Here is a 9,490-nt window from a genome sequence, read left to right as displayed (position 1 = left end):
TGGGACGTTGTCTATCAGAACTTTTCTTGTAGTGAAAATCCCTGCATCGATAGTGAGTGCAATGCGGCACAATGTCCGCGCCAGGAGGGAGATGGGGATGCGGGTCACAGGGATAGTTCGCCATCGGGTCACCGTCGTCGACACGGCGACAGCAGGTTGGCGGAGGTGGTGGCGGTGCAGCCGAAGGAGTAGGGTTGGGAGGCGGAGCGGCAGGGGTAAAGACAGGGGATGAATGCGTCCCCTTCCCAGGTGGTTTTGGTTTAATGCAAAAAATCAGGGTTTTCCCTTTTTCGCAAACAGTTTTTTCCTAATATGCCCATAAGTGTAGCATGCTCTGCATCTCACCTGGGATTTGCAATCGGGCCGTCGATGAAAAGGATCGAGGCATCTGGTGCAACCCATTAAGCGCAGAGTGGTGCGGGGAGGAAAATGGGCTGATGAGTGAGAGGGTGGGGAGTTGGGTTATGGTGGAGGGGATGGGGTGGGCGAGACGTCGGAAGGGCATGGTGACATGGAGGCTTGGCGATTCAAACTAAGAGGCGAGCGAGAATTCAGTTCGTGATCTGAGGAACGTGGATCAGGGCATGGACGATTGACCACGTCGACGAACGACCGATTAGCTCTGATCGGCACGGCGTTGGCTCCGGTGAGAGGAGGATTCCAGCGAGAAACCAAATGCCATTCATTGGATTGTTCAGATAACCAATTAAAATTCTCGTGACGCCAATTAGCACCACCAGACCCCCATAGGTGAAAAAAGCAAATGAACTTTGGGCATGTAAATGATCGGAGACGATAGATGAAGAAGCCAATGGCCTTAGAATTCAGCGTGAATTTAAAGATTCTATCATTCAGAGGTGAGATGTGGAGGCTAGCTCCAACAGAACCAAGGCATAATTGGAGAGCCACCTCAACATTGGGTAGATGTGAGAGGGAGATTCCATGGGAGAAATCCAGCGAAGCAGAGAGATCTTGTGGATCCATCCTTGCATCATCTTAGTGGAAGAGGACATGGATGGTCGTGGTGGAGGGAGTCGCCGTGGTGGAGGTGGGAGTCGCCATGGATGGTCGTAATTGAATGCTACCAATCGTTATTTTGGTTAACAATGACACCGAAGCTATTGTGTGGACTGACTTAAAGTTGTTGGAGTTACAGAATAACTAAGATAAACTATATATCTTGCCGAACATATTCACATATGAAATCTTCCTATTACACATGTGAAAAAGTTGGGGAGTAAGAAATATGCTTAGATTTTGTAGAACAAAGTTAATCACTTAACCTGGAAGAATACTATGAAGATCAGTAGGGATATGACAACAGGTTAAACATTCATCTTAACAATGTATACAAGTGAAGTTTACCAAGCCTGGAGTTGCTGCTCGAAGTAGCTACATAGCTGAAGACTTCTTCGTGCTTAATTTCACTGAATGTTGGTTGCTACAAGATTTATATGGATTTGGGTTTGATCTGCAGTCAAGTGACACTGAAACTCTGCAACATAGAATAATTAGGACATTACCTACCAACATTGATTTAGTTGATCGGATTGTGATCTACCTTCACGTGTTGGTGGCTTGGTGGCTCACAACACAAAGGCATCGCACACTTGCACTACATAACAGTATCTGCACTTTGAAATTTAGTCCTGAAAGGAGTATGTAGCACTGAAAACGCTACAGGGCGAACTCTGCTGAAACGGAAACCAAACAAAAGCGACTACACAATTAGGTGGGCTACCTACCTGGGTTATTTGTTGAAGCACTCATAGAAGACCTTGGTGTCTGTGACTATGTGTATGTCCCTACTGAGGCAGGGCTTGGAACCGACCGATCAAAGAGTTTAATTAACATATCCAGAAGATGAGAAGAAACATGATCTCTACACACAAACCTCCACCGTTTTGGGTTCGTACCATGTGGTAGGAAGAGTGCTCGTCAGAATCAGGGACATCTTGCACACAAACCTCCACCGTTTTGGGTTCGTACCATGTGGTAGGAAGAGTGCTCGTCAGAATCAGGGACATCTTGTTCGTGTTGCTGCCGCACGGTTTACGATTTGATTCACATCAACCAAAGGAAGAAATATCAACACGGGCTGGGAAGGAAAGGATTCATACCCAGCAATGGAAACTGGAGAAGGTGCATAGGCTTACCTCAAAATGCGTTGACTCGATGGCGGCATATCCGGCTTTCTCCGGCGGCAACCAGTATCTGCAGGAATTGCGTCCACCGTCTTGAACGACAGCGCCTAAGGGGATGCCGGTTCAGATAGCGCCACCGCTAGACAGATGGTTAACCGTGGTGGGCGCCGCCGGTAGACAGATGGTTCATCGTGGCGTTGCGTGGTGCACTGGGGTTTGCTCCCGCAGCCTGCCGCCCCTTCAAGTCTCCCTTCCGCATCTGCAGGCGGTGTTATTATTCCTACACGGAGATCGGAAGGGGATTCAGAAGGACGGCGTGGTCGTGAAGGCGAAGAGGCCCGAGCAATAAATGGGTCTATGGGAGTCCGTATGGGCTGCAACATATGATGAGTACACTCATCCTAGCCCATCTAACTGGTTCCACACATTTTATTGGCCCGATTAACCAAATGAGGCCTTGTTTACTTGTCTAGTATTTTTGGTTGCATCAGGTGAGTTTTTTTTCCTTTTTCTTCCTTCTTTTCTGTTTTTTCTTTTCTGTTTATATTTTCGTTTTTTTAAAATCTAACACTTTTTTTTGAAACATTTTAAAATCTAACACTTTTAAAAACTTTTTTCAAGAAAAAGTTTTTCATAAAATTTGAACAGTTTTCTGAAATTAAAACAGTTTTTAAATTTGAACATTTTTTGGATTTGAATATTTTTCAAAATTCGAAATTTGAACAATTTTTTAACTTGAATAATTTTTAAAATTGAACGTTTTTTGAATATGAACAAATTTCGAATTTGAACGATTTTTCGATTTGAACGATTTTCACGTTTTTCAAATTTGAACGGTTTTCAAATTTAAACAGTTTTCAAATTTGAACATTTTTTTAATTTAAACATTTTCTCAATTTGAACAATTTTTAAAAATCAAAATTTTCGAATCTAAAAAATATAAACAAAACCGAAAACAGAAAAAAGAAAAGAAAACAGAAAAAAGAAACCAGAAAAGATAAAAAAGAAAAAAGAAAAAACGAGGCTAAACAGCCACAAATGGGCCTGGCCCATACCCGACCAGGGGGTGTGCGGTGGCCGGTAGCCACCGACCTGGTCGGTGTATAGGTTTTGCCAGTAAAATACCGACCCACGACCAAATCCCGAAAGTTACCGAACGGACCGTTTACTTCTCTGTTTTTTTGGGTAACATTCCGGCCCACCCAGATCATCCCGACCCGGTAAGCTACACCCTCTGGTTTTCTCAGTCACGAGGTCGACCTCGTGTATTCGGTCGTAAAAACGGGAACGAGCGACGGAGGAGAGGCAACGGCGGGGACATGCGGCGGGGAAAGGCGACGGCGGCGGGGAAAGAACTAGCAAATCAAGACGGCACCGACGAGATCCTCCTCCGGCGACTGGTCCCCGATGAGTCCACATGCCTCCTCCCCTTTTCCCCTCCTCCCTAGGGTTTCTTGGTGTCACCGGTATGCGCGACGGAGCTCCATGGTGTTGCTAGAGCTGGATGGTGGTTGGCGCGGGAACGGGGTGTCGAGGTTGAGAGATGTGGGGTGGAAATGCCGTTCGCTTGTCGCCTCGTCTGGAGCCTTTTCTGGATGAACTGGCCTCGACTGATGGCACGGCTTGATTTTTCCTACCTTGATTTTTCCCAAATAATCAAGTATACGTACGCATCTCACTGTCTCAGGCTTTGGCAGCAGATCAAGTTCTCGTTCCTATTCGTCTGGGGCCAGTTCCTCTGTTTTAGGGCGTTTTAAAAAAGGAATGGAAGAGGTCTACTGGCTCGTGTGCTTTTCTAGGCCTAAGTTAGAGGGGCGTTGGCGGCCTGGTGCCTCTAGAACGACTTAGTTTATAGAGTTTTTGTCGATGTGATCATCCTAAACTTAGTTGTATTGCAAGTGTGTGAATACATGATACATGTAAGTGAAAACGACTACAGAAACATCAAATTGATCAATTGGTTGAGAAGGTCGTCGGGATTGCTTGGAGAGGAAATTAAAAACCTTTTTCTGCAAGGTTGGATAACTGGTTGGATGAGTACATTAGATGAGCATCAATCCTTCTATTGTATGTTTTATAACTCCTCCGCTAGATATCTTGGCTTGATTCCAATGACCCGAACTAGAGCACCTGTATTGTGCCACATTTTTAGTTTAGTTTTTCAATCAGTTTCTTACTGGTGTTGCTCTGAGTTGATTCTTCCGTAACAACTTAGATATGTGTTGTTCACTTTTCAATAGACCATTTGAAAAATAAACTTGCTAATATAAAGGACTTCTTCATTCGTATGCCTCGTGTATCGAAATGTCGCCAAGGCTTTTGACACGGTGAGATGGGACTATCTGTTGGATCTTATGCAACGCCTCGGCTTCCCTCAAAGATGGCGGGCTCTTATGACGACACTTTTCTCCACGGCCTCCTCCCGTGTTCTGCTTAATGGGGTTCCCGGAAAAGATATCCTTCATGGTCGGGGTCTCCGCCAGGGGGACCCTCTTTCGCCTCTGCTCTTCGACATCGCCATTGACCCTCTTCAGAGGCTCCTGGAGAAGGCTACTGAGGCCGGCCTCCTTTCAGCCATGCCAGGAGGTTTGCAGGGCCCTAGGATCTCCTTGTACGCCGATGATGCTGCGATTTTCATCTCCCCTACTGCACATGATGTCGCCGGCCTCGCCAGCATCCTTCAAAGTTTTGGGGAGGTGACCGGACTCGTGACTAATGTGGCGAAGAGCTCCATTGCCCCTATTCAGTGCGCCAACATAAACCTTGAGGAGGTCTTGGCGAATTTCCCTGCGACTACAACCCCCTTCCCCATCAAGTATTTGGGTTTGCCTCTCTCCTTGGGAAGACTCCGACGGGTGGATCTTCAACCTTACATCGACAAGGCTGTAGCCCGCCTAAACCCGTGGAAAGGAAATTTCCTGAACCGTGCCGGCTGCACCGCCCTGGTTAAGTCGGTCTTGTCCTCTATGCCTATCTTCCTCTTGACGACGCTTAAAGCTGACAAAGGTATCCTCAAGGCCTTCGCAAAAATCAGTTGGGGAATGCTCTGGGCGTGCAAAGAGACGGTCAGCGGGGGGAAATGCAAGGTAAACTGGCAGAAGGTCTATCGCCCAAAAGAGCTTGGGGGTTGGGTATCCTGGACCTCGAAAAGTTTTCGAGGGCTCTAGACTTCGCTGGCTATGGTACAAGTGGACGGCTCCGGACAAGCCGTGGGTGGGCACCGAAACCCCTAATGATGTCGCAGATATAGATCTCTTCAACGCAGCCACGCGTGTCACCATTGGCAATGGCGCCAAGGCCTCCTTCTGGACTTCTTCATGGCTACATGGCACCCCTCCGAAGGACCTTGCCCCCCTGATCTTCAAGGCTTCCAGAAGGAAAAATCGGACGGTCCGAGAGGCGTTGGCCGATCATAACCGGGTTTCGGATATCGCGGTTGACGCCTTCACTCGCCGAACACCCGGAACAATATGTCCTTCTATGGGATCTTCTTTCCGAAGTCCAGCTGGTCCCGGGATCCGAGGACTCCATCACTCGGTCTTTGACCCCTAACGGGTGCTACTCGCCAGCTCCGCTTATAAAGCCCAATTCCTCACCGCTCTTCCTTGCCGGTTCGGGAAGATTGTCCGGAAGACCCGGGCTCCTCCGAAGTGCCGTTTTTTGCGTGGCTCGCCGTCCAAAATCGCCTATGGACCGCCGATCGCCCGGCAAAACGGGGATGGCCGCATAACCCCATTTGCCAGCTCCGCGATGCTCCCCCGAGACGGCGCGACACATCCTCTTTGAGTGTCGGTTTTCCAAGCGCATTTGGGCGGCGGCGGCCTCCTGGCTCTCTTGCCCGGATCTTATGGGCAGCCTTGGAGAAGGTAGGGCGAAGGTCATTGATTACTGGCAGGCCATCACGTCGACCACTACCTCTTCTACCAAAGGACTACGATCGGCCGTCATTCTCATCTCCTGGGAGATTTGGAAGGAGAGAAACGAACGCGTTTTCAACAACAAGTCCTCGCTGCCTTCGGTCGTTATGCATAAGATTAGGGAAGAAGGAAAAGATTGGATCCTTGCAGGAGCCAAGAGCCTTGCGGATTTAGTTAGCTGAGTTGTTTTCTTGGGCGGAACGCTGTTCCACCTTTCTTTTTCTTTTTATGGCTCCTGCCATGTATCTGTTTGCTTCTCCTTTATCAATATAAGGCAAAAGCTTTTTTGCCCGTTTCAAAAAAAAAAAATGTCAAGCTTGATTAGTTTGTGCAATGTATGGATTTTCACACAATGAAACTATGCTGCTGCTGCTGCCTGTATGGGCTTCTTAAACTGCAACATTTATTTATTTTACCCTTTTCAAGATAAAGTGATACTCACAGTATCCAGGGGTATATATGATGCCCCCCTACGGGGGCCTCACAGCGCTCCACGACAGGCCACTCGGCGCGCGCGGGCTGGGGCGCTCGCTCCGCTCCATGTCCACCGGTTGGGCCACGTGTCGCCTAACGATTGGCTGTAGCGGTTAGGTGTGAGACAAAACCAGAAACCGGCCCAAGCCAAACCCTACCCACTTGCTCCGCGTCCTCCCCTCACCTCACGCCCCCTCCCATCCCCGCCGCCACCTCCTCCTCGAAATCGTCCCCTCAATCCCCATCCCTTTGCCGTCGCTGCTGCCCCTCTCCTCAGTCCTTCCTCCTCGCCGCTGCTTAGCAGGAGGAGCACGATGCGCAGCCGCACTTCCTCGTCCTCCCGATCCCATCACGATTCTCCTCCCCCAATCGATCTCCGGCGACCGCCAGAGGAGGAGGCCGCCGCCGCTCGCCCGGAGTTGGGTCCCCACAAGCACATGAGGAGGAGGCCGCCGTTACCTTGCCCCACCATGGGCCGCTGCCTCACCCAGCGAGCATCTTTTTCTTCTGCATCTTCGTCCACCGCGCCGCGTGAAGAGACGAGGCCCTGCCACCCGCCCTTTCTCGTATTATCAGGTTTGTATCTGGAGATGCTCCTCAGCCACTTCCTCCTGTTGAGTCTGAAGAGATGATTTTTGCGTGTCTTTTCACTCTCCACATTCTCATACCATTGGGTATTTTGTTCTTGGTTATTCTTGATTGTACCAATGTTGTCCTGATCTAAAGCGTGCAGCTATATATTTGTTTAAAAGGATGTTGGCTTCTGTCTAATCGTTAGGTATTTTACATCTCAGGTTGATCTGCAACGTGGCTGATAATCCACTTCATCTACCTGCTTTAACCATTTTCGGAGCCAATAAATAAGAGGTTCCTTTCATTCGGGAGATGCACAAGGCATCGGTGCTGGAGCTCTGTACGATAGCACGGGCGTTGGGGCAGAGGTAGGTCCAGTGGAGATCCTTTTCTAGCTTGGACGATCCGTGCATCATGTAGGAGGAGGGAAAGCAGCATCAACGATTCCATGGTTCAAAGCTGATGACGGGGAGAGGAGGTGGTGTACGGAGGGGTAGGCAGAGGAGGTGACACCTCCGAGGAGCAGTGTTCAGCTTTCACTACAGCAAGTACCCTCATCCATGTCCTCTTCATCGCTGAAGACGCCGACGAACAGTGCACGGCCAACCCTCCTCTGCATCTTATTTTTAAGGTTCTTCTTTCTCTCTGTGTCAAACGTGCTCTCCTAGAGGTTGAGATAGAAGTGGAGGCATACTCTTCTTTAATTTAAGATCCTGAACATCACGTTTTGGTTTATGGGGATCCGTTTCTAATGCTTACACCGTGTTTCATAAAGTGACAAATTAGCTCATGTTTCATCTCTAGGTTAAATAAGATGCCAATATATTTTGGCTTCTCGGTTACAGTGGTCGGTTAGGTAATGTTTAATCTCTGCCTTTTAAATTTTCCTCACTTGTATTTTTTTGCGTTCCATTCAGACCACATCCATTGCTTTGTCTCTGTTTGATTTTGGATATTTTTGTGTTCTCATGCAGGTGTTATTGTGCCGCTGGGTTGCTCTCCGTGCTGATGCTTGCTAATATTTGACCCAAAATTCAATTTAACTGGAAGTTCTCGGTGGTGTCTACCTACTATTTGATGCAAAAATCATGTTTTGCATACCGGAATATTGTGTGCCCGTGAAGGTGATTTTTTGTTCTGTAAGTGGATTTTCCATTTAAATGTCACAGCAATATACTTTACTAGAATAAGTTGAGAGCCTCATATACTCCATGCAGTCAATTTTGTAGTTGTAATGTTTTTGGTGACTCAGATTATTTGGATATTGAATGTATTTTTGATACTGAGAATTCAAGTAATATTTTCCATTAATATTTTATTATTATCTTGCTTTAGTTTATACCTACACAGTTGGCTTTGATGCTTTGCTAAATTATGGTTTATGATTATTTTAGGCAATATGATGATTGCTTCATATTTTTTCTAGCGCTGGATGCATGTCAATTATAATCACATGGGACTTCCAAGTTCCAACTCAGGTTTATCTCTCCCTACTAATCCAGTTGCATCTCCATAGTCATCTTCCCCTCCACCATTTTATTTTAATTCATAAAGGTCAAGGTGAGGTAAAAGTAGAGGCAATTTCCTCCCTCTCTTATTTAGCCCCTAGAAGCTTGAACATCTCATCTTTGTTTATCTATTGAAGTAATTATCCTATTCATTTAATTCCAATATCTTTCTGTAATGTGCAGTTTTGATTTGCTTGAGATTTTTCCACTTCAACTGTTGTGCTAAACTTTTTGGCTGAGGGAATATTTTGGAAATATGTGCACGTTAGGTATCATTACTCTTTTTTATATTCTCTATACCGGTGCAATTTTTGAGACTTTTGAGATCATAATATGAATAAATCTTAGATGAGCATGTAAGGACAGAGGTTTACATCCATTATGATGGGGAGGTTCTTACTAGGACAACGATTATTTCCATGTGATTAGTTAAGTCATTAGGATCACTTTTTTTGCGTTCATTAATTAGCACCTCATATTTCTAATTCAGGTTAACTATGTGCTACTCGGAGATTATGTATCACAGTGATCTCTGTACCTAGCTAGCACATTATGTCTAAATTTGAAGTTAATGTTCTAAACTTGGTACAGGTTCACCAATGGCAGAGCGAGGAAACCGAGCCAACGAGACACACCACTGATTAGCATGTGCTTATGATTCTGTATTGTTAGGTGAGGAAACCAAGCCTGTCTCCGATTGCTTGACTATGATTCCGTATTGTCAGGATTTACTCTTCATGTATTATTCGATGTCGACCACATGATAGTTCGAGGTTGTAGCTTCTTGCATAATTTATACTCTCATGTCTGGATGGCTTTATTTAAAATTGTAGTTGATCTATGTATTACAGCTGGTTGTTTGACGTTAGTGGGA

The 9,490-nt window shown here is 46.5% G+C and overlaps 1 long non-coding RNA gene across 2 annotated transcripts; it reads left to right on the top strand.

Annotated features, from left to right (window-relative positions):
• Positions 1-8,188: 8,188 nt before the first annotated feature.
• Positions 8,189-9,108, top strand: LOC124678473. 2 transcript variants are annotated; one of them, XR_006994498.1, is made up of 3 exons: positions 8,189-8,232; positions 8,503-8,586; positions 8,800-9,108. It is a non-coding gene; the product is annotated as an uncharacterized LOC124678473 (long non-coding RNA). The 2 variants fall into 2 exon arrangements; XR_006994497.1 differs by having other exon boundaries at positions 8,189-8,247.
• The last annotated feature ends 382 nt before the right edge of the window (positions 9,109-9,490 follow it).

Source organism: Lolium rigidum, chromosome 7, assembly GCF_022539505.1.
Source record: "Lolium rigidum isolate FL_2022 chromosome 7, APGP_CSIRO_Lrig_0.1, whole genome shotgun sequence".
NCBI classification, from domain to species: Eukaryota; Viridiplantae; Streptophyta; class Magnoliopsida; order Poales; family Poaceae; genus Lolium; species Lolium rigidum.
This window is presented reverse-complemented; position numbering and strand designations above follow the sequence as displayed.